Source organism: Cervus elaphus, chromosome X, assembly GCF_910594005.1.
Source record: "Cervus elaphus chromosome X, mCerEla1.1, whole genome shotgun sequence".
Classification (NCBI taxonomy): Eukaryota; Metazoa; Chordata; class Mammalia; order Artiodactyla; family Cervidae; genus Cervus; species Cervus elaphus.
In genome coordinates, this window is record NC_057848.1 from 146,578,925 (window position 1) to 146,605,965 (window position 27,041).

Here is a 27,041-nt window from a genome sequence, read left to right on the forward strand (position 1 = left end):
AAGGGCTCTGAAATAGAGAGATCTCAAATTTTTCCTCTATGAATCAGCCTTGGGTATTGCCTAACTCAAGGATAAGTGCATTTATATTCTTCTTTTTAGCAATAGTAAAACACATTTCAAAGATGACCTCTGTACCCAAATAGTAAGATAACAGGCTCACTTATGCCCCTTTTCTATATAGAAATTGAACCAGAACATTTCATCCTTGAGAAATTATTACCTTACAGTACTCTCAAGGCTGGTCTAAATTTGATGAGAAAATAGCAAACCTATGCCATCATTTCAACATTTGTTGAAGTGTTTGTTTTTTTTTTCTGGAATTTTCTTCAAAATCATCAGTTTAGTTTAGAGCTAAAGAACATCTCATTCTAAGGGTGGACAATTAAGTATTCTTTCATAGGGAATGGATCATTGCTCTTTTTTTAACCAAAGTAATTTCTGAGTACAGTAGTCACTCCCTTCAATCAAATAGGTATCTTTCTCTTGTTTTCTTCATTCTAGTTTGTGAGGTATTTCTATTTAATAGTTTACAGAACTTCTGACATACAAAAAAGATTACCCTTTACCTTCACTGTCTAAGAGTCCAAGTGTTTTCCATACCTAAATATGTCTGGATGTTACAGAGAAACCTAATGTTTAAAAGTCCCTACTAACTCAAGTATACAAATTTCCCTAAAGGATCTTGCAGACTGACTATATAAGCACAAAACATAATAACTAGAAAGAATCAAGACATCAGCCAAACCAATTCTCTCATATATAAATTGAAAAGCAGTGTTAAGTCTAAATCCTTAAAACTTTGTAAGAGAAGAAGAACATGGTTGTTAACTGAAATTAAAAGCCTTAATTATCTACAGAATCTACCAGACCTTTCCTGGGTTCAAATCTCTGATGAACCATCTGTTCTAAACAACTCTAATTTTATCAGATTCATGTCAGGTTGATTTAGTTTAAAAGTGAATAATAAGAAACTGAGAGCCTCTCCTCAATGATGAAATATAAATATGAGGGAATAATCATGGTCACAGTTGAGAAACAGCATGTTACAAATATTCTAAGTTAATAAATGTAGATTAAAATGTTTGGAAATGAGCTCAAGAAATACTGCATTAACTGCAGACTTACTGGTGTTTCTGAAAACTTTGCACTGTCTGTTTATATCACAGAGTAATTAAATTACAGTACTGGTGAAGTCACAATTTTAAATTATAAGAATAGTACATGTTTATTAACAAGAACATAAAAAATAAATCTAAAAAACAGCACAAAAAGCAATATTTTGACGATCCAAACCCATGTTTTTGTGTGTGTTTTTGTATATGCTTTTATTTTAAAATTCCTACTCAATTTTGTTTTAAAAAGCAACTATTTAAGGCTCAGTACTGCCTATTAGAGATTGTGAAAATTGAAAAACTGAAAACATGATTCTTTAAGATGCTTATAATTGAGTTATGAGCAAACATAAGTACAACACCTACAAAGTCACTTCAAGATATGATCTACAGACTCAATTTTCTAGCAAACCTGTTGAACCAGTGCAGTTATACAGGGAGTCAGTTTCACTCATGTGGGTGTAAGGCTAAGAAACAGACAATGTATGGATGTTTTATTAGTAAGAGATACTATGATAAACAAAAGAGGCATGAGGAAGAAATAAATCTAGATATAAGTCCTAAGGAAATTATAATAAAAAGAAAAGAATCTTAGGATTCAGCAGGGATAGGACCGAAAGAAAATATTGGGTATGAAAATATATAATTCTAGAGTAACTTAAAGGGAAAAAAAATGGTATAATCAAACCAGAGTGATCAGTAGAAAAGTCTGCCAACAGAATAGAAAATAGCTTGGAGTGGGAAGAGAAAAAGAGGCAAGAGACATGTTAAAAATTATTGCAATAAATCAAATGTAACAGAATGAAGCCGTAGTGAGGGTGAATACAAGATAAAGATGAAAGAGACCACAAAGAAAACCAATAATATTTTTATAATTTTTATTATTGAATGGTAATGTAATATGATTAAGACCTTTGAAAACTAAGAATATAAGTTTTTTTTTTTCTTTTTACTGGAGACTTTTGGAAAGAGGACAGAAAAGAGATACAGGAGAGAAAGATGCATATCTGTACTTCCCCTTCCTTATGCTTTGATCAAGAGGAAGAAGTATGTTCCATACATTGTGAGAAGCAGTGAGGACCTTTCTATCTTCATTTTTAACACTAAGAGAAAGTTGTTGTGCAAGGAAATTGTGGAAACACAAGAATCTATAACTCAGCTTATGAAGCAGGCTGACACGATTAGGCACAGAGGTGACTCGGTTTGCCCTCCCACGCCTTCCTCAGTTTTTGTACACCAGCGACTAAGCCCAAGGTTCTGGTAATCTTAAAATGGAGAAATAGCCTGTACCTGGAGAAAGATGGAAGACAAGATAGAAAATTTTAGGGATGGGTTTACAGTGGCTAAATAAGCCAAGGATCTTAGTAAGACCTTAATCAATTGAGAGAATTCGTACTCTGAAGTTTACCAACTGTCAATTTCATTCATCCCATACGAGCCGAGCACCCAGTACGTGGATTTCTGCCATTAATTCCCCCCAGAACCAGCTCAAAGAGAAGAGTTTAGTTTCCTGTCTACGACACAGTGTTACAAGAGCCACTTCTCCATACTTCAGATACTCTTAGGGAGACATATAGGAGTCTCCAATAGAAAGCTATCTTCAAATGAGTCTGAGTTAGAAGAAAACCTAGCGTGGGGATGTAGCTCAGTGGCAGAGCGCTTGCCTTGCATGCATGAGGTCCCGGGTTCGATTCTCGGCATCTCCACTTTTGCTGACCTACGGTTTCAGCTGACTTCATTTTTGGGGGCTCCAAAATCACTGCAGATGGTGATCACAGCCATGAAATTAAAAGACTCTTACTCCTTGGAAGGAAAGTTATGACCAGCCTAGATAGTATATTAAAAAGCAGAGACATTACTTTGCCAACAAAGGTCCGTCAAGGCTACGGTTTTTCCAGTGGTCATGTATGGATGTGAGAGTTGGACTGTGAAGAAAGCTGAGCGCCGAAAAATTGATGCTTTTGAACTGTGGTGTTGGAGAAGACTCTTGACAGTCTCTTGGACTGCAAGGAGATCCAAACTAAAGGAGATCAGTCCTGGGTGTTCATTGGAAGGACTGACGCTGAAGCTGAAACTCCAGTACTTTGGCCACCTCATGCGAAGAGTTGACTCACTGGAAAAGACCCTGATGCTGGGAGGGACTGGGGGCAGGAGGAGAAGGGGACGACAGAGGACGACTGGATGGCATCACCGACTCGATGGGCATGAGTTTGAGTAAACTCCGGGAGTTGGTGATGGACAGGGAGGCCTGGCGTGCTGCGATTCATGGGATCACAAAGAGTCGGATAGGCTGAGCGACTGAACTGAACTGAACTGAAAGCTAAAGAGACTACTTGAATTATACAGATTAGAATGGATTTAGATCAGATAATATCAAAATTAGTTTACCTCAGACCCAGTAGGAATGGAGATCAGAACAATTTCTGAGAATAAAGGACTCTATGTTACCCTACTCATTTATCAGCGAAGTGTCAATAATTTGAGACTCCATCACAAAACTCTAACTACTGTTTTCCTTTTACGGTTAAGGACTGCTGATATCCTGAATGAATGCTGGAAAGAGTCTACAGAATTTTTTTTTCTTTAATGAGGATTCAGACAATTCATGTAAGTGGGGAAAGGTAGGCCCTTTGAGCCAAGTATAGTTGTACCTTTTTTTGTCAATAATATATTAGCTATCTATCCTGTAGCTGGTTATTGAATGGGAGCCATTCATTTAAAAAGAAGTTAGGTGGGAGCAGAGAAGAGACTTTAACAAACAGATTCCCAAGTTGGTGAGACACAACATTCCTATCTTGTAAAACTACACTGAAGATAATGGAAAGAAAAGAGGAGCACAAACTAAGGATAAAAAGTACTTCAAGCAAACAAAACAACAAAACAATGTGGCTTCCATTCTTCAGTGTTGAAGTGATCAAAGAAGTGACAGTGCTAGGGTATCTATAGCATCTTTTCAGCTGTAACAACGAAAATATTACACTTATCCATGCCAGGGCTTCCCTGTTAACTCAGCTGGTAAAGAATCTGCCTGCAGTGCAGGAGACCCCACATTGATTCCTGGGTTGGGAAGATCCCCCGGAGAAAGGACAGGCTACCCACACCAGTATTCTTGGGCTTCCCTTATGGTTCAGCTGGTAAAGAATCTGCCCGCAATGCAGGAGACCTGCATTCAATCCCTGGGTTGGGAAGATCCCTTGGAGAAGGAAAAGGCTACCTACTCCAGTATTCTGGCCTGGAGAATTCCATGGATTGTACAGTCCATGGGATCACAGTTAGACATGACTGAGCAACTTTCACTTGCTTTCACTTTCCTCCCCTTTTGAGTATCTGTCCTATCTAAGTCTTCATCTCCACTCACCTAGAACACTATGGGAACTTAGTAACTGGGATACTGAGATAATAATAATTTTCACAAGGGATGACCATATTACACTTGTCATCTTAGCCCCTACAGTGTCTACAACAGAACAAGCAAGTGTGTGGGAGCTGTACCCATGATCCTCTTCATGAGTCACAACACATGCTATTAATTGGTTCCAGTGTTCTTCCACTTCTTTCCCTTCTCACAAAGGAAAGAACACTGTAGGCCTCTACTGATTCAGGAATTGGCACATATGATTAAAAAAAAAATCTACCATATTTGGACTGACACATTCTTGATGTTTCTGTTGCTCAGTCACTAAGTCATGTCCAACTCCTTTGTGACCCAATGGACTATAGTCTGGCAGACTCCTATATCCATGGGATTTTAGTCTGGCAGACTCCTATATCCATGGGATTTTCCAGGCAAGAATATTGGAGAGGGTTGCCATTTCCTTCTCCAGGGGATCTTTCTGACCAAGGGATCGAACCCACTTCCCCTGTATTGGCAGGCAGATTCTTTACCACTGAGCCACCAGATAAGCCTGGCCTAAATAAATGTTTTTTCAATGAAGTACTGCACAGATCCAGAACTGGAATTTGGGGGTGTATGAAAAGGAACTCTTAAACATAGCTGGGGACCAGATTTAGAAATAGAACAAATATCTGATCATTTCCAACCTTGATATCAACCCAAATATACCTCTAGCTAAATTATTTAGATTAACTTCATCTAAATAAAAGTAGATTCCTGGGATATAAACTAACAATTCCAGTGGGATTCAGAAAGCAAGGAGAGGAATTGAGATGACAAAGCATATTAGCATCATTTGCTTGTTTTTATGGATGAGCTTTTGCTTCAGTGTAAAAATTCCTAAAAATACAAAATGACAAAGTATTCGTTTCAGCAGGGAAGAATTTCTGTATCCTGCTCCATTTCAGGAATGGAGAAAAGGACTCAGGCAGGCATGTAGCTCAGCAGCAGGAAAAACAAATTAGCAAACAAAGACAAGCAGTGCCTTTTCTCAGTGACTGGGATCGTGGCGGTCATGTCAGCCTCAGTGTCTGCTTCCATACATCAGTCCACGGGTGTGTGTAAGACCTAAGCTTAGCCAATCAGGCACTCCACTGGGAATTTAGAAGGAAAATAGAACAGGTTTCTCTTGGTTAGAAGGTTCTACAGAGATTATTCATAAAACTCTGATATTGCACTGTCTAGAAATGCCCTTCTTCTGTCCATCCTCAGGGCCTATGATGTACAACAAACAACTCTTGTGACTGACACAATGTCCTCCTCTTATATTCATTCTCCTCTATTAAGACAGGAGGCCAAGCCAGGTTCTCTTTCTTGCAGTCCAAATACAAACACTAACAATGCAAAGGAGGACTTGCTTATGATGGAGACTTCACTAGCGTTCCCTAATAGGGGTTCTCAAGACCTGAAAAGTTTTCGTAGTTAATTCTCAGTCTTCATGTATCTCAAATCCTTACCACTTCATGATTTGACTTCTAACATTTTCACTTGTTTACATAACGAAGTATACTTTATGAACTGATCCTGATTTCTAATCATATCTGAGATAAGTAATAATCTTCCTTATAAAATTCTAGGACTCTGAATTTTGGGGAAATACAGTCAGAAAAGTAAAGGAAGACACAAGTAAAAGTCCTGATTAACATTAAGCTATTATTATCTTCAAGAGTCAACATTTTTACTTTTTTCTCCATTAAAATCATTTATAGCTTCCTTTCCACCACCTTTAGAAATGATCAACTACTAATTTTCCAGAGTGTACCAAATGCACAGCAAAAGTATTAGTAACCCTGAAATGTTCGCATAACTTTTCATACTCCCTTGTACCAATCTCATTATCATCCCATATTAAATGTGTTAGGCGGGCCAGACTTACGTGACCACTTGCTAGTTTCGGCTCATGATGTCCCGGGTTTGAGAAATGAACATGCAAAAACATGGCATCGGAAGACAGGAAGCAGGATCCAGGGGAATAATTACACACAAAAAAATCTGTAATTACCCAAGGTCATGCAAGACAAGTGATATCCATCTGTGTCAGGTCCATGTTAACGTGTCAGCCTCTGTTTCATTTGTAGTACAGCCAACTTCTCAAGTATCAGAAGAGGAATGGTGGAAGGTGTTAATTAGAGTGCTCATATCTGCTGCTTTGATGAAAATGATAAACATTCTAAGGCTCATAGAATAAAGATAACATTATGGCTCTTGAAGCAAAATATAATCCAGATAATAGTCTACTCAGTTTAGAAGGAATCTACATCATTTCAGTGTTTTTAACAATTCAAAGTAGCAATTCAAGATGAAAAATATTTTTTTTATTCTAACCATCTTCAGGAAACATGAGGATATAAAGACTATACATGTATTTTATCCTACTAGGCATGCAAAGTACTTGTCCCAAAGATAACAGAAGAATTCGCAAATTTCAAGAGAACCCCATATATGGCAAAGCTTCTAGGGACAGGTCACATCGCATGCACTCCAAAAACACTAATTTCTGAATTATAAGAGAAATGAACTGACAAGGGACCAGATGGTCATGGGGTGATCTGTTCTTGAGCAAAGTTAAGAGCTATTATCTCTAATAACATTCCATTCCTACTTGTAAATCTACACACTCCAAGTGTTTACTTGATAGCAACACCGGTAATGGCTGCTGGGTCTCTTACTGTTAATGTTCAGGAAAAGAGAAGAATTTTAAAAGTTTCCCCTAGCATGGGAACAAAGGTTCAAAATAAAAATTAGTTACTGTAAAAAAAAATATGTATTGATATAATTATATGATAGAAGATCATAGGTTTCTCTTTAAAAAATGTCAGGGAGATAGGTGTACAGGTGAGTGTCTGTGTGTATTGGGGGGGCGTTTTCTATAAGAAAGATGTGAAGAAAGCAAAGCAGAGCGCCATTTAGTGCCATTAGTTTAGTGCCATTTAGTGACCTTTGCAACAATCTGAAGCTGAAGATAGCAAATGAATAAATTAGGACTAGCCACTGGAAATCATTTATAAAAGTATAGGTTGAGTTGGCCAAAAAATCTGTTTGGGAAAATTCCAAATGAACTTTTTGGCCACCACAATATAAAGCTCAACTACGAAACAAGTGATTATCATATGTATACATCATTTTCTCATTTAATTTCTTTGTTTGGAAGAAAAGAGCTCACTTTAAATCAACCTACGCTTTAGATTAAGCTCCCATATACTTAACATTTTTCTCTCATCATTAGGGCAGAAGAGACACAAAATTCATTTTATTTCTGCTAAATGTACATTATATTATGTAGGTAGTAGATAATATCATCAGTAACAACATTTCAAAACATTTCACTATGTACTTCAATTTCTTCATTGCACTAAAATGCATAATTTCAAAGGCATCTGATATATATTTTCCAAATTAGAATATACTTCCCTTACAACATGGACATCATTAAAGCAATTTACCTGAGCGGGCTAAGCCAAAACAACAACAACAACAAAAAAACCTCGGTGGTTGAATCTTAATACTTTTAACAGTTTCGTAGAACAAGACTAAATGCATTTTCTGAGGAAGAAGGGGGATTAGGGAGGAAAAACTCTATTGCACAGAACAGAAAAGCTGTCTTGGATCTAGTTACTTTTATCCAGCTCTGACCTACCCTGACCTAGACCATTACAATAGAAACTTAGGCACTATGTCTTTCAGTCGTTCACAATACAGGCAGACTTACTGTTCTAAAGACCTAACTGACCATGCCACTCCTTCTGGTTAAAATGCTCTCTGGCTTCCCTCTGCCTATAGTATGCAGTCCAAAATCTTTTCAACAGCATAAAAATTCTTCACAACCTGGCTTCAACTTGCCCCTGCTCTCCCATCTTATTATCCTTCCCATTCACTGGATTCTCCAAATATCTGAACTTTTCAGCATCTTTTGAACAACACAAGCACTTTAATTATTTCATGCTTTCATCTGTTGTTCTCTGTGCGAGAAATGGCCTTCTTGCATCTCACCATACCAGGAAAAGTATTGGCATCTATAAACAACCTCAGATGAATGATCTTCCTTGTCCTCTTTGAAGATTCCCTAAGGAGTCTTTGTTTTCTGTGTTTCTACAACATGTTGGAGTATGACTTCAAAGTACTTATCAAAATTTATCCTAGTGGTTTGCTTCCATGGCTATCTCTTTCTTTCAGCTAAAGAAATCAATTTGGCCTTCCAAATGCCTAACAGAGTGCCTGGTACAATAGAAGATTGGGTAAAGCTGACTGAATGAATAACATGTAGAAGAAAACCTCGCATAAAGATTCATTTCATTTTGGGTACTACATGGTGGGTGTACACAAAAAAATTTGAGTTCTTAAAAAATTATATGACTGACTGGAGAGAAGGCTGTCACCACCCGTTTCATTATTTAGTTTATCTACATTGATAAAACAATTTTATGTGTATTAGGCTAATATTTAATAAAAATATTGTGTATTCTCATAGAGAACGTATTAATGAAAATATATAATGTTTAAGAAAATCTCATAACATGAAACCAGTGATTATAACAACAGTTAGAAAATTCTTCTTGATTACTACAATCTATACCTCATTAAATAAAAAGGCTTATAGACTTCAATTTTTATTGATTATGTCAAGTTGCTAAGAGGGTTATATTTCACTAAATTGGACTTATGATTTCTTACTTCTATACTATGTTAAACTTACACATCAGGCATTGTTAATACATATATGTATTATTACTATACATTAGGTATTGCTTACTACTTTATATGAATGATAAATGCCTACAAACCTCCTAACAACCCTAAAGGGTGCTCTATTATCACTACAATTCTTTAAATGGGAAACTAAAATTTGGGGTAACTATTTCAAAGTCCTCAGTACATAGTGGTGAATCCAGGATTCAAAGCTAAGTAGTCTGATTCCAACACCATGTGAGTGAGAGTGGATGAGGAAGAGAAAATTATATGAATTGTTGTTCCTAGCATCCCACAATCTTCATTATAAACACTGTTATTTGCATTCATCTTGAATTCTAGCTAAGCTCTTAACTGGTATGAAATAACCTGTTTGGTGGAACACTTCAATGATGAAAGTATTCTAGCTTAATGAGAAATTGTCTATGCATTTGCAATAGCAAATTGCTATGATCCATTCACAAAAAAAAGAGAAATATTTTTTCACTTAAACAACCAAGCCCGCATTCAATTATGATTGAGAAGCTAACATTTGCCTCATTTCACCAAGACGGTAGTGCTTTGTTTGAGTGTGTTATTTCTTAATCTGAGTCACGGATGTTTGGAAAATCTTGTTTTATTTTTCCTACAAGTAACATGAAACATACAAAGAAATATTTAACACTTCAGTGTTTTAAATATTTAAGCAACAAGGAGCCTAGAAGAGCTTGAAAATGAATCATGGACGACTTCTACTTCCAGAATGGCAATATGAGGAGTTGCATAGTCTCATTCCTCAGGAAACAACTAGAGCTGGTAAGAAATTATTAAAATACACAGAAAAAAACAACTATTTAAATTGTCCTAAGGGCACAGAGAAAATTATCCTAAGAGAATATAGCAAATAAAAGAACATTTATTCAATAAACTCTACTAAATATCAATAAGAGCAGGAACACTCTGTGATATTTGAATCATCATCTATTCCCTCCACCTTTCACATCTCAGCAAGATGATCAAAATTCAAATATGGGCAAGTGTGGCCAAAAAAGTAGGGCTCCCTCTCTCCCCAGTCCCGACTCAAAGGCTATGGTATCTTCACAACAGGAGCAGGACATCAGCATTTCTCATCCGTTGAACCTCCGTGTTGCGGTGGCTAAATTCCTGATGAATGTAACTGAGAGAACAAGGATTTCTCTTCCTGTACTTGACTCCCACTCGTAGGGCCAAGCTGAGAATACCGGAGCTGGGGCCAAACACCCTCCCCACATCTCATTCATAGGGCAGATGTAAGCTAAGACGACAGAGGCTACAGAACCTATCCAGCATGTTGCCTATACAGCAGGTGTGCCAGTCAAAGACAATCAGTCTACTTCCCCTATTCCCAGCTTGGAAGCAAAGATTTTGCCCAATGGAAGAATCAATCAGTAAGAGAGACCCAGCATTCTCCATAAGAACAAACTTTATCTGAGAGTATATGGGAGTTCAAGTCTAGGGATACTCCTGAAATAAATATACTCCTGAAATAAAATCTGGTGAGAGGCAATTAGGAAAAATTATATAGACCATGCGATAGCTAGTTTACCAGACAAAATCAAGGAGAGACAGCTAAAAGCCCCTCTGCAATGAGGAATAATTAAAAGTACATGCGTGCTCAGTCACTCAGTCGTGTCCAACTCTTTGTGACCTCATGGACTGTAACCAACCAGGCTCCTCTGTCCATGAAATTTTCCAGGCAAGAATACTGGAACAGGCTGCCATTTCCTACTCCAGGGGATCATCCCTACCCAGGGATCGAACCTGTGTCTCCTTCATTGGCAGGCAGATTCTTTACCACTGAGCCACCTGGGAAGCCCAATAATTCAAAGATGTGCCTAAAAATTGTCTTGCACAGGAGCATGAGTATAATGGAATAAGACTGTGGAGTGATTTATACCCCCAGGTATCCTCCAAAACAAAGCAATCAGCAGACAATTAGTGGAGCCTAAAAACTGGGTCTAACACCAGCAAAGACAGACAGTTTAATAGATCAGGAAAAAAAGAAAGATGAACAGAGACTTCCTGAAACTTCTATCAATCCAGGGTGCCTATGTGCATGTCTGAAGCTGCACCCTTGAGAAGTGGCATCATAGCTTCATACTACGGGGGAAATACACTTCATTAAAAATATTCAGCCAATCACAAAACGAATAAACAATAAAACAACAACAAGGATCCCCAGTGTGTGTGTGTCTGTGTGTATATGTGAGAGTGTGGAGGGAATGTCACTATTCAGAGTTGCTACATTATCAAAAATGTCCAATTTTCAACAAGAAAATTATGAGACATGAAGAAAAGCAGAAAAATGTGTCCTATAAACAGAAAACAAAGTGGGCAACAGTAGATGCCTTTGGAAAGGAATAAATGTCAGATTTAACATAGCATTCAAAGCAGCCATTATAAATATGTTCAAAACAATATAGGCCAATATTGATATATTTTAGAATGTAGAGGAAGCAATGATGACAATGTTGCATCAATTAAAGATATCAATAAAGACAAATAAATTAATATAAACAGCCAAATGAAAACTGTGGAGTTAAAAGCTTACAATAAATGAAATAAAAATTTGCTAGGATGAATCAATAGTAGATTTGAACTAGCAGAAGAAAGAATCAGTAAACTCTAAGTAGATCAACAGAGAGCATGCAATCAGAAGAACAGAGAGAAAATTGAATGAGAGAAAATTAACAACCTTAGAGAAAGTTGGGACACCAATAAGCATACAACATCTACATGTAATGGAAGTATCAGAAGTAAAGAAAGGAGAAGAAAAAAAATATTTGAAGAAGCAGTAGCTGAAACTTCTCAAGTTTGATATAAAAAAAAATCAATCCACACATCCAGGAAGCTCGACAAACTCCAAGTATGAAAAACAAAGAGATCCACACTCAAATACATTATAATAAAAATGCTGAAAGACAAAGGGAAAATTGGTAACTAGCAAGAGGAAAATGACTCATCACTTTCAAAGGAACTCCATATATTAACAGCTCATATCACAATAGAAACTATGAAGACCAGAAGGCACTGGGAAAACATCCAAAATGCTGGAAAAAGAAAGCATAAATCAAAAATCTTATATCCAGTAAAATTTTCTTTCAAAAATCATTAAATGTGCCTTTTTCCTGCCCTGTTGTTGAGGGTAGAGTAATGATTGTCCATGGCACTGGTTGAGTATATGCTTTCTCCATTCATTCATTTTTATTTGGGTAGATTTCAATAATCAGCAGGATAGGCTGTAGGAAGCCAGATTGTGGCAGGAGTTTCAACATTACAGGGAAATGGGCCTGTAAAGTAACTGGTGTTTATTAGTAAAAATTACCAATGTCTGAAGTCCTATCCCCAACTACCTACTTATATATACATTTTTTTAAAAAATCACTAGATTTTAAAAACACAATAGGGACAAATATCAAATTTTGGAGGAAATTACATTGTCTAAAATATGTACTGGGTTAAATTGACTGCATACAATTCTGGACTATGCATAGTTTGCCCTCTGGTCAGAAACTACCAGGATATTGTCAAGAAGGTGCTCTATTACTGTGTTATATATGGCATTGCTTCTGATGCCTCAGATGGTAAAGAGTCTGCCTGCAATGTGGGAAATCCAGGTTTGATCTCTGGGTCAGGAAGATCCCCTGGAGAAAGGAATGGCTAACAGTATTCTTGCCTGGAGAATTCCATGGACAGAGGAACCTGGCGGGCTACAGCCAATGGGGTTGCAAAGGGTCAGACATGACTGAGTGACCAATATTTACACTAACTATAAATTAGGCATTTACAGTAGGGGGATACTTCCCAAGACCACTAGAGGATGCCTGAAATCAAGGAGAGTACTGAACCTTACAAATAAGATTTTTTTTCTATACATACTTAGAAAAAAGTGTAATTTATAAATTAGACACAGTAATAGATTATCAACAATAATAATATAATTGAACAATTATAAGAATATGCTGTAATGAAAGTTATGTGAACTACGAAGACCCAGTATGTAGGCCCAGTGTTTGGTAGCAGCTTCGTAGTTAAGGCTCAAGGAGCAGTACAAGAAATTGCCTATAGAAATTTTCCTAATTAATATTAACACACTAATCCTGACGCTTAGAAAGTGAACAGGTTTTTGGAATCTTTTCCACAGAAACGAAAGAGAATTTTAGAAAACATCCTGATGCCATTCTTGAAATACATGGACATGACAAAAGAATCTGGAGTCAAAGAAATCATAATAGGAGGACAAAAATGAAGGAAAAAGGTAAGGGGAAGCTCATAGAAACAAAATGAAAAGATGGTAAAAATCCTAAATGAAACCGATACAAGGGGAAATATAATAGGGTTGTAAAGAGAATTTATGCAACATACAATCGAATCAGCATGAATTTTTATTGTTTGAAATGTTATTGCCTTTACTATTTCTTCACATTAAGCACACCTCCAAGTACTGCTAATTATTACTTTAAGAAAATGTCTCTACATATCTTGCTTTTGATTTACATTGCAATATTCGTCTTCTAGAATCACACCATCTCATCACCGAATCATAGAAGCAGCCATTTACCTGGTCTGAGACAGTACTATTGAATGATATCCTATCTTGTAGCATTCTTTAAATGATTTATGTTTATCATTACACATAAATTTTCCAGAAGAAATTTCATTATAGCACTCTTCAATGTTAAGAAAAATTATCCAACTTGGAAAGAAGCACTTGCAGGAAAAAGAATGCAAGCAAGGCTATTCTGTGTTACTTCATAACACCACTCAGGAGATATTTATTTTCTAGGAGAATATACCTGTGTTTGACTTTGCACTTTTACTGTTATAGTAAAAAATATTCAAATTACCTATAACCAATGAGATAAATTGAAGTTTGCTTGTACACTTGAAATTCAGTTCCACATCACTGCTTTCAGCCAATTCTAGTGCAATACCATTCTCTGGTCTGAAAATATATTAACTCAAGAATTACATACAAGACATGTATGTATGTATGTACATGCAAGAATTACATGCAAAACATATACAGTATAGGCTATGGAATGGGAATAATTTTTTTCCTTTTATCATATATCACTCATATTCAGAATTCCTCCTACTGTATCTCTAAACTTTTTTGAAACTGAAAAAGTTCTAGTACTTGGGTCCATAATGTTAAATTTTTGTGTACAGATTAATTTGATTAGGTTTATTTTTATTTTCTGGTATAGAGTTTAGCTTTGAGTTTGAAATGACAACTGAAAAACGACCACAATACTACCAACAAAATGCTTTATGTGTCATATCCATTTTCTGAAGGCTAGTTTATAAATACAATTTAAAATACCTGAAATTATACAGTTCCTTCATTGGCAGAAGTATATTCAGCTTAACTACCTTCACTATATGACTTGTAATTGCAAGGAAATCCACTCACTCATAACTTTAATGTGGTATATCATCACACCCTGCATCTGTTCAGTTTAAAACAAGCATGCTCATTAGACCAGGTGCTATGATTTCCAAATTGATTAGTAAAAGCACTTTATAGTTTGGCACAGTGTTTTATAGTTTGTAAAGCACTTTCAGAATTATTGCTCAATGGTTCAGTTGGTATTAAATAAACATTTATCTATTGTGTTTGTTAAATACTGTATTTTTATTGCTAGAATATAGTACTTAACACAATCAATAAAATACTATATTAATGAATAAAATTAGAAGCATGGATTACCTTTTTCAGACATTAATTTAAACCTTTATGTATTTAAAAGGAACTGCCCTAGTAAAACTTTTCATATATACAAAATAAGGACTTGACATTCTTGAAAGTGTTTGTCACTCAGTCGTGTCGGACTCTTTGTGACCCCATGGGCTGTAGCCCGCCAGGCTCCTCTGTCCATGGAATTCTCCAGGCAAGAATACTGGAGTGGGTTGCCATTTCCTTCTCCAGGGGATCTTCCCAAGCCAGAGGTCGAACACGGTTCTCCCGGACTGCAGGCAGGCTCTTTACCCACTGAGCCACCAGGGAAGCCCAAAAGGTGTGTTGCTTCTGCATCAGGGAATCGAACCCCCATCTCCCTCATGACAGGCGGGGGTACTCACCACTATACTAAGGAGGACAACGGCTGACATACTTAACTCCCATTATAAAACTAAGGAACACTCTGAAATAAGCCAGTCTTTTAAATTTCATCCTAAGTGAAAATAACCTTATAAAACAGCTGTCTATTAAAAATAGTTAATTTTATAAGTCATTGCTGTTTAGTTGCTAAGTCGTGTCTGACTCTGAGAGCCCTGCCAGGCACTTCTGTCCATGGTACCAGGCACCTTTGTCCATGGGATTTCCCAGGCAAGAATACTGGAGTGGGTTGCCATTTCCTTCACCAGGGAATCTTCCTGACTGAGGGATAGAACTTGCGTTTCTTGCATAGGCAGGCAGATTCTTTACCACTGAGCCTGCAGGGAAGCCCTAATTTGATAAGTAAGCACTACCAAACATTTTAACATTAATATACACTGCATATTTAATTGATAAATACTGATAAAATCAGGAGAATGCCAATGAAGCCTACAGTGGCTGACTGTTTGGAAGACACAGATGAAGGTTGTGACTACAATATACATTGACGTGTTTCATGGCTGTATGGTTTTTCTGTGTCATTATTCAGCTTTGCGGGTACGGGCCTGGACAAATAAATAAATCTATTTGACTTGGGTTTACACATATAGGTTCATGTGATGGGAATAAAGGGGCAACATTTTAGAAAATGTGTTCTGCAGTTGTTGTCCAAATGACAAAGAAGACATAGAAAAAACAAAGCTTTAAGGAATGAAGGCTACCACCAGGAGGTTAGGAAACCACAGCAACTAGGAAGAGAAGAGATGTGAAAAAATTCAAAGTAGAATGGGCTACTTCACACTGGTGGGAAAGAAACCAAAAGGACAGTGAATAAACCACAGCTCCCAAGCCATTTGAGGACAAGAAAGAATAATACATGTGCCATTATCAAACCATCTCAGAAGGCAAATACCATAAACAACCACTGTTTCATCAGTTGAATACTGTTAAGTATTCCCTACTTATAAAAAATTGACTTTACCTTTTCATACATCACCATCTTGTTACTCATGCTGTTGGGTCCAAAGAATTAATCACGTGTTACTTCTTTAGGCAAGTTTGGCAAAGTAATTTTAATTAATTTTATTAAGGGACAAAAGTTCATACAGAATTTCCAAAGTTTAGACCTGATAGAAGTTTTCTATTTTTTCCTTAATATAAAATTATACATCTAATTCTATTTTAGCTTGTCTAAATTTATCCTGTAGTTTGGCCCCAAAATTTTAACTGTCTAGCTTGTCATATATTTACAATATCAGTTTGTAAATTTACTTTAATTAAATTTGGAATTTTACATTATATCTAGGAGTAGGTATTTTTTAAAAGATATCTCCACATGAAGAAAAAGGACAGTTTCCAGAGAGACTAGTCAAGATATTTTAAAAATATTTATATCATTTTCATCTTCACTTGCCTAATTACTGTACAATAATAATACAGATGCTAGAATCCCTAAATTAGATTGACAAAAATAAAGTATTTTTAAATAAAACTCTTATTTAAGTTTCTGTATTGCATTTTACTTTAAAAAACTAATTTTAATATAATTTTTTCATAATCTTAGATCCAAAATTTCAAATTTAGTACTTTTAAAATATGTTTAAACAGTTTTGTTGGCTGCCTTGGCATTATACATGACATTAAAAAAATTTAAAATGGTTGTAACAACAGTCGTGCAGACATTTATCATTTATACTCAAAAACAGGCAATTTATCTATAACCACATTTATAAAGAAAATGTACACAGTGGGTAAAGCTGATCAAATTAAAGACATGGTTTTATAATGTTGGTCCAATTACTTCCAACAAAATTATAAATATGAAAAGACAATTATTTTGGTCAAATACATTGATCATAACTTTGAATGCATCATGCCAGTGATATGATTAGACTTCATACTGAAATCTGTGATAAATGTTTATAAGCTATTCATTCATTCAGTACATACAGTTACTGATTCAAAACTATGTGGTTTTTATTGATAGGCTAAAGTGTAACTGCCTGTGAATTTACCTAAAGCCACCTCTGAAATAATAGTCCTTCAAAAGAAACCAATTTGACAAACACATATAAGAACCTCCCCTTTGTCAAAGGAACTTTACTTAGTACTGGGGACAACAAGAATAAGACCACTGTCCAAGTCAGCACTTATTTCACAGTCTAGGAGAGGAAACAGAAAGACATAAAGGCAAACAGTGCACTGGAAGAGCAGGAAAAAAGCTGAAAGTGCATAGAGAAGGGTACAGAGAATTCTGACTTGAGGAATTGGGGCATTTAAACTGAAAAGACACTGTATTAAATAGAGAAGGAAAAGGGAGATAAAGGAAACAGACATTTTCTCAGTAGCATACAATGAATAACTGTGATATAGGCTTGCAATGAGGACAAAAGTTATTTAAAAATGAGCATTTCAAACCTTCTCCCATTTCCCTGACTTTGACAGAGAAGAGCTTTGCTTATCGAATCATCTTATAAGGTTTTTTTTAATTGTAAAAAAAAAACAAACCAACCAACCAAACCAAAAAAAAAAAAAATGAGTAATGAGTGAAGAAGATAAAATACAAAAGAAAACAAACAGGCTAAATTTATTTACAACTAAAATGCTGAGGCAAGTGGAATAGAAAAATAAAGCAATGACTGCTGAGTTTCAGAAAGTGGGAAGAATTGTTGTGGAAGAGAGAATGAGAGGCTGCCCTTCTAATCAAGATTGGACTCTGGGGAGACACAAATGGTGGACAAGAATATTCAAGATGTTAACTGTGAACTAGAAATAGTTCCCCCCAACACCTTGGTGTTTCATTGTGAGACAGATGAGATAATATTTAAATACTTTATTTACTCTTTGGATGTCAGACTGTTTCCTTGAACTAGATACCATTCAAAGATTGAGCTTCCTAAAGTCTGGTGATTATGTGGGTTACATAGATTGGAAAGGCTACGAAGAGGAGTGACAGAGAAAATGATGAACATGTATGTGTGGGACAGACTGCACAATTTTGAATGCCTTTTTAAGAAGCTTATATTCTCTATGCAATGGGGAATCATGAAAATTTTTTTTAGCATTAGTGATCATGTGAACAGATATGTGTTTTAAAAAGAGAAATCAAGCAGCAGTGTATATATAAGGTACTATAGAAATAAGAAAGATAATGGAGGGTAAGGGAGGGAAATATTAGAAATAAAAGTAATAGATATTCTAGATAGATTTTAGAAATATAAGCAAATGGTTAGAGCAATAGGTGAGATATAGTTGATGAGGGAGAGAGGGATATAAGATATGCATATTTCAGTCCCTCTAGGAGTGGAATCTTCCTTTTAATAATAATGATTAAATAGATAATTTAATTTCCATTAATAATATCTCTTGGGTGTATAAAAGAAAATTATAGATTGAAACTTTAAATCTGAACATATATTTCAATATATTCATTTCACCATTTAAAGTAGAAATAATATCAGCATGTAAGTTACCTATATGCCCCAACTCTCATGTTCAGAGTTTCTAATACTCAACAGGTAAAGACCTAGTTCATATCAATCACAAAGATTTCTTTGGTACCACCAGCTAGAAATGTCCTTCCTTTACTCTGTATTAATCAATATTTACTTTGCATTCTTCCAAGCATTGATTTGCTCATTAATTCAGTAGACACTTAACTGCTAATATCTGACACCACTGTGGAATGTTATTCATCAAGAAGTCATGGCAATGGAAAGACATGTGAATAAATGAAATCAATTATGTGAACAGATTAACAGATTGAATCATAAGATTTGGTGTCCAACTGAAGAGGTCGGGAACTGAAGAGGTCGGGAAAATAACAGAGACTGAAAGTAAAGACAGTATTAAAATATTCCCAGGATTATTGAGGCTGAGAACTTTTTAAGTGTATGGGTCATGTGTTAATATATCCATGTTGCGATAAATGACATTATTTTGTTCCTTTATATGTCTGAGTAATATTCCATTGTACGTATGTACCAATCTTCTTTATCCCAGAATGACTTACTTGTGATGGTTATACTTATTTAAAATAGGTGTGTGTATTCCTACCTGAATATGGCATCACAAACTCAAAGAATTATAGCTATAATAAAATGTGCAATGTTTCTTAACAACTCAGATGGCCAATCGCTTATTCATTTGCACTGCCTATCACGTTTGTACCGACACTATTTCATCTGCCTCTTGCTTCTTCCATTTCAACAACCAGACATTAGCTTGAATGTATAAATCTGCATGGGAAATTGAAGTCATCTAATGTTTTTGCCTTTCAGATAAAACATCATCAAGTAATATTGAGACCACTTCTAGGTTTCCACAAACAAGGAAAGTTGCTACCAAAAGAGCCATTTGAAATTCAAGGGTCTAACATACTAAAATCAAGAGTCAAACACTTTTGTTTTCCCTGTTACCTTTAAAGACCATACATGCTATTGGTGATAGGAAATGTTCATATAACCCTCCCAAATCCATGAACAGGTACACTGAGGTTTCATTTGGATCATGCATGGCATTGAAACTGTGTGTCTTTTGATTTGGGTAGATATTCTGATTAAAGACAGAAGCTCAATACTAAAATCTTACCACATTATGTAAAGATATCCCAACATCTTTCTTTCAACAAGATAATCAAGTTTCTAGATGTTTGAAATTTCAGTTGCAATCCTAAAAGTTTGAGCTCAAAACTTTTATCATCATTCCCCAAAAATGTTTGTTCAGCAAGCTTCAGGAGGTAATACCCTACTATTTCTTCAAAGATGTTTTGCTTTATCTTTTTACATTAAGATCCACAAAAACTCTGCATTTTTAGATATGAATGAATCAGGTTGCCATTTATAGAAATGAAAGTTTCTTGTATTCTGAATCTGTTTTCTCCCATTTTATTTATTCTACATGTTTTCATTACAGTGAAAATATTTCAGCTAACATTTTGGCTATTGCAGAGATTCTAAAATACACAGAAAAATTCTGTTGGCTCTAGAGTTAATGTAAAATAGTTGTTCTGTCTTTGCATCATATAACACAAGTATGCTAACCTGAAAAAATATTTTCCAATATAAAATCTGCAGACTGTAAACCAACCATAGAAAAGAGAAAAGGCAACCTAACCCTCATTAACATAAAACACAAAAGATGGTAGCCTTTCATCACTGAGTTGCACAATGAAAACTTCTCTGGAGCAATTTTTTCATAAGCAAAGTTTCTGCCCTATCCCTGCTCTTCAAACAGCTCTTTAGCACCATTACTGATGTAAAAATATTTCACCCATCAAAACACTCATGGACACAGTGTCTTTCATTCTACAGTTATCAGGTTCAGGATTCGCCACTGGTAATATCCCAAGCCCTAAGAGACTTGGCAAATCAAAATAATAAAGGAGCTATCAACTATCTTTTTGACAGGGACACAAACTCTGAGTCAAATTGAGTCACGTTCTGCCTAGAAAGTGGAACAGCTGCAGGAGACATATGGAGCTGCTGTGGAGAGAGGCTGCCTAGATTGTGGAGTGAGACCCTAATCAAAGTGATTGATACTGGATAAGATGCAGAAATTCAACAGATTCTCTTCTGAGGATAGTCATTCTGCAGATAAGTACACGATGTTTTAATGAATGGGACAGGCTGTAGTACTTAGAATGCCCTAGGATAAATGTTAATTTTACTTGAATGTTAAATTAGGCACAAATCACTTTCTCCTAGCACTAAACATGAAACACAAAGGAAAAAAAATAGTTTTTAAGGTTGCCATATTTGGAAATGCATACACAGAATTGCAATTCATAATGCTTTCATCCAAATAGACATTTCAATTACAGATGTGATATTTTACCTGGGAATGGTGTGAGTATACATTTCTTTCATCTTTAGCATTACTAGATCTGCCTGCCATTTTTCATGGACAGAACAGGCTTACTAGCCAGTCACATTCAGGAAGATGATAATAAATATAACTCACAAGTCCTGGTCATAAACACAGTCATCCTGATTAACAGGTAATTGTATCAAAGTTAAATAGAAAATAGAGTTTTGAGAATTATCAGTTAACACCAAATGTTGATTCACAGTGTTTATTTTAAATATTTATTGGACTTCTACTCCTCTTCCTAGAAACTGTCTCTTTTGATTCTCTCCAACTCTTTATTCGAATCTCAGCCACTCTGAACTACCCATACAACAAGAATTTGCTTAACAAATGTGAACCGGTCATAAAATTACACTAAACAAACATGATCTGCTTCAAACTATCATAATCCATTCCCAAGACTCTGGGTTAGCCATATCATTAGATTATAGTCCTACCCTTGCAGTCCATTAGTATAGATTATCAAAGACTAAAAAACTACAAAAGCCCAGGAGACTTGACTAAACTGCATTAGGTAAAAATAAGTTATAAATCAAAAGAGAAATGGATAAATGTGCTATGTGAATTGCTTGATGAGATCATCATTTTTATTTTAATCACTGGTTCCTGAACAAACCTCAATAATGTGCCATCAATATCCTTAGACATAATAACAAAGAAATAAAATGAGATTCCTTTGGCACTTTAATTGTCCTAATATGCACACAGCTGCCAGGATAGAAATTACCCCCGGGTGTAATTTTTGGAACTTCAATTAACATCTTCAGATTGGTAGGGTAACAATTCCTTTACTAATACGAACATTTAGGTAAATGAATCCTACTTGCCTGAAAGAGTTAATGTGATAATTTCATCTAATTTATTTTTTAAATGCAAAGATAAAACTTCCTACTCATGAGTTTGGAATTTTGAAAATACCTTCCCAGCCTAACAAGTAATGAGTTATTCTTAAGCTTCAAAATGCTTAATCTGTCATGACGATTAATGTTTCCCCATGTCTGATAATGAATAACAGGCCACAAATGAAGAAAAGAATTATTTAGTGGAAGCAATGTGCATTCTATTAACAGGTGATATAAACAGTTACTCTTCTATTAATATAGGTGCCCAGCATTACTCAAGGGAACGTACTATGAACACCTATATCAGAAATTTAAACCTAAACAGCACTAGGATTTTACTGACCTGAAGGGGTGCAGTAACTGCAAGCTATAGAAAAATGCACATGACAATGTACAAATCTCTCCTGTTAATATTCTAAGCAACTATAGATAACTATATGTCTATAGTGATATATAACACACATGTCACTGACAAGATGTCCCCCTCTCTGTCAGTCTGTGACTGAGTGTAAATTGGCCCAAATCTAGAATATTATTAATTATTCTCAGCTGTGAGCCTGAAAAATATATGTGAAAGCAAGTATTCTAACTAGGGACTGACCAAAATTTCATTTCTAATGAACTCATGTCAATATTGAAGCATCAGTTTCTACAGACACTAATACAGTCCTCAATATACTAAAGACAATATACTAACATGAAAGAATGACACATAGTTTATCAACAGATTTTCTTCTGGGATGGATAAAAAAAAGGTCTAGGTCAAATAGCAATACAGAACAGTTAAGGATTCCTTGAGACAAGGTTCTTATTTATGTGATCTAAATTAACTCCCTGAAACACCTAAATTAATTACTCAAGTGAGTTTATTCTAATTTGCCCAAGGTAAATCATTTTATGATTAAATCTATCCTAAAATAGACATGGGAGTCATACACATGCATCTAAATTAGAACGCCAATTTCCAGTAAGTTAAAAAGTCAATCTAATAGCACAATCATTTCTAAACTACATATTGGGTGCACACAAAAATGAGTCTTTAAGCTTAAAATATGTATCATTATCAGTTTTATTATTTTTCTAATTTTAGTCATGGACACAACTTTAAAAAATCATCCTCTTACAAATTTCAGTTGCTTTGAGAAAAGTGAAAAAAACATGGAAAATATATTTTGTTACTCAGAATAGACTAAGGCATATCTTCGTTTTTTTCATTCATCTAGGCCATGTTATTTTTTTTCTCCTATTGAATGAAATGACTATTTTTAGCACAGCACAGTCAATACTACATTGTGAAAGAATGTTAGTATCAATCCAATACCATTAAATGTTTTTGCAAGTTCTATTGATATACATTTGACAATGATGATTGAAGCAAGTAATAAGAACATGAACAGAACTAACAGTTTCAGTTCTAAATCTGCATGACACCCATGATAATGAACCACAGTCTTTGACAAAGAAAAACACATTCTGGAAGATACTGAATTATATAGACAGTATTATAGGCCCTGATCTAGACTAGTTAGACTTCATAAATAAAAATACTTTCAAAATTGTAGCAAAATAATTTTTTAAAATTGCCCTGAAGAGAAAGTTCCAGAAGAAAAAAAAAAGGGGGGGGGGGAACCTGTTAGATCTAGAGAAAAAACAAAATTGACAAACAGTAAAATTTCCATGTAGTTTCTCTTTTTTTTTAAATGTAGTTTAAATTTAAATTTAAATTTCCATGTAGTTTCTCAAATACCATATAAGTTAAAATAACTGACATCATTCCTTCTCATAGCAGTAAATATTTATAGTTTTGGAATATGAAATACATTAGAAGACCAGATTTGAATATGTATAAATATAAGCCATGCTCTATATACCACTGAAAGTTGATCTATCCATGTATTTGGCCTAGTACAATTTAATGACAATGTGTCTTTAAACTATATTCATTCAATTAGTCATTACTGATCTCCTATATGTGCCATTCTACATTTTGGTGATAAGGCAAACAAACAAACAGATGCCTTTCTGCTCTCATGGGGCTTATATACTAACGGGGAGGGGCAGAAAATAAAATAATATGTTAGGTGGTAGTAAATGATATGCAGTCAAAGTATAGTAATGACACAGAGTGAGGAGGAATGAGTTGGAGGTTGTAGCCTTGGTTTGAGGTAATCAAGAAGGACCTCTCTGATGAGTGAATCAGGAACATAGGCCATGAAGAAAGTCAAGGGAGCAAACCTTGAGGATGAATACCTTGGAGAGCAGCATTTTGGAAAAGAAAAACAGTGACTTCAAAAGCTCTGAGTTGGGAGAGTTACGGTGTGTTTAAACACAGCAAAGTGGGTGGTGTGGGTGGTGTGGAGAGAAGAAAGAGCAGAATTGATGTTGTCAGGTGGATAAAGGGAGATCGATTTTCTACGTATGGCATGGAATTTGAATTTTGATCTGAGGGAGATGTTGAGAGAGATGACTTGACAAACATTTAAAAAAAAAAATCACTGAGGCTACTTTCAGAGAACAACAGAACACAGTTTAGCAAAGCTGGGCTCAGGCTAGGGAGAAAGTTCTTAAAATAATTCAAGAAAGAGAAGATGCTGGCTTGGACCGGAATGCCAGTAAGAGAGATGTGAGAAGTGATAGGATTCTGGACATAGTGATATTTTGAAGATAAAGCTAACGGGATTTGCTGGTTTGGACAAGCTGTATGAGGGAGAGAGAAGTCAAGAATAACTCCGAGGTTTTTGCTCTGAGTAACTAAGGAAATGGAACAGCCTTCTGGGACACAGGGCCGACTGGAGGAGAAACAGGTTTAGCAGAGAGAAATAAAGAGTTTTGGTTGATTTTACACAGTAGAAAAATAAACATGCCTGATGTGATATAGCCCATCGAGAACACAGAATGAAAGCTTCGTGAAAGTTTAATAAAGGGACTAGAATCCCATTTAAATTTAGACATATATTTCTTTCCTTTTCGTATGATGGGAACACAGGGCAGGTAGCTATAGAGCCTCACTCATTTACAGACATGGAATCTCAGTATCACTTTATACACATGCAATGAGAAAACTAGGCCAACAAATAATGTTTTCCACTGCTTGGCAGTACTGAGAGAAACCTAAAAATATGAGCTGCTGGACAAGTGTTAGCTAATCACAGCCACAGGCATTACAGCCCCAGATGCAACATCACATGACACCGAGAAGGTGGCACTTCTGAAAAATCTGAATCAAGCTACTTACTGATCCTTCCAAAGTATATTTTTTAAACACTTCCAGCAGGGAGTCTGACTCCCACATCTTTGAATGATGACAGAGGTTTGTGATTACAACCAGGTAACTGAACATTAGAAAAATCTCAAGATTTTAGAATTGGAAAGCACACACACACATTCACACACACACACACACAAAACAAAAAACCTCACCAAATCCATATCCCACCCAATGAGGACATCTGCTGTGTGATCCTTGACCAAACTAATTTCAATTTCCAATATGGGCCTTTCCTTGTGGTTTATGAAGTTTGCCTTTCAATACTTTAGCTCAAGACCATCGATAATCTCTTTAGAGAGGCTATTCCCTTTGCTACATCTGAAAAATACTTTTCCAAGCATTATAGCCTTTTAGCAGAAAATTTGGTACTCTGCAACATGTGATCTAGGACATAGCACCAAGGAAAGTGCCCTGCCCACAGCAGGGACTCAATCTCTGTGAGATTAGAAACAAACATATCTAATTTAAGTTGGTAACACCACTTTGGAGTAATTTCTCATATTTTCCTCAGTAAATAAACACAGTCCATAGCTATTTTATTTTCCCTCAATTCTTAAATTCAAAGAAAGGCATTTGCACTTTTATACACATTCTAACCTACAAGACCTTTTCCAGTTTGAGAGGAAGGGATTTCCATGTAATGTTACTGGCATAGAAATTCTGGTATTGCTAAATGCTAGAGGATGAGCTTCCAAAGAACATGCATAAGCATATGTACAGACACAGTCTGCTCAACTCACATTTTTGGAATTTTCCCCAATGTTACTTTTTTTTTTTTCCTACAGTCTAACTCTGAAAGCTGTCTAGCAATTTTAAAAGTTCATTTGGAAAGTGGCCTTATCTTTTTCAACAATTCCCAAACTTGTGGGGACTATTAGAGCAGCCCTGTTTTCCTCTTCTGCATAGGGATTGCTTTGCAGAATTCAGAGTATTTTCTCCCTAAAAATAAGGGACACAGAGTGCCAGCGCATTTTCTTCAAGAAGTAAGATAAAAAACCTATGAGATAAAAAACCAAAACCTATGATTTCATATCCCCTTCAGATTCACAGAATTGTGTTTATGCAACTAAAAAAAGAGTTGACTTCATTAAAAAAAATCATTGTTATGCTAACAGTGAACACGATATAGAAATTTGATAAACTAAAATACTGTGGTGAGCAGCACCATGTTAAGCACAATTATTATTATTGTTTCACAGATAATCTGTGATTCACTGTAATCTGAAGCCAACAAATACTAGAGAGACACTAAGGAGGACATAATGATTCTGCTTGATAAATCCTGACTCAATATAACCTAGTATTTATGAGTTCAGGGTTTATAAAAAGACTTTCTGCATTCAAACCCAGGGCCTCAAATTACTCAACTGTTCTCTGCCCCAGTTGCCTCATCTGTAAAATAGAATCATAAAAGCATCATCTTACAGGTTGAAAAAGTGAATGAGTTACCCATAATCCCAGTCTAATCATAGAAAGAACAGCAGGCCAACCCAAATTGAGGGACATTCTATAAAATAGCCAGTGAGTACTCATTAAAAGAGTCACAGTCATGCCAAAGAAGGAAAGACTGAGAAATTGTCACTGATCAGAGGAGCTTAAAGAGACATAGCAACTGAATAAACACGGTGTCATGGAATGGAATTTGGACCAGATAAATGACATGAGTGAATAAATTTGTGAAATCCAAATGCAGTCTAGAATTTAGTTAATAGTAATGTATCAACGTTGATTTATTAATCTCAACAAATGTACC

At 35.6% G+C, this 27,041-nt stretch overlaps 1 protein-coding gene and 1 non-coding gene across 2 annotated transcripts in view; one reads left to right on the forward strand and one right to left on the reverse strand.

Annotated features, from left to right (window-relative positions):
• The window catches only part of IL1RAPL1 (interleukin 1 receptor accessory protein like 1), a 1,418,929-nt gene that overhangs the window by 877,262 nt on the left and 514,626 nt on the right, over nucleotides 1–27,041 (reverse strand). The window lies entirely within an intron of this gene.
• On the forward strand, nucleotides 2,747–2,818 carry TRNAA-UGC. The gene has a single exon. It is a non-coding gene; the product is annotated as a tRNA-Ala (tRNA).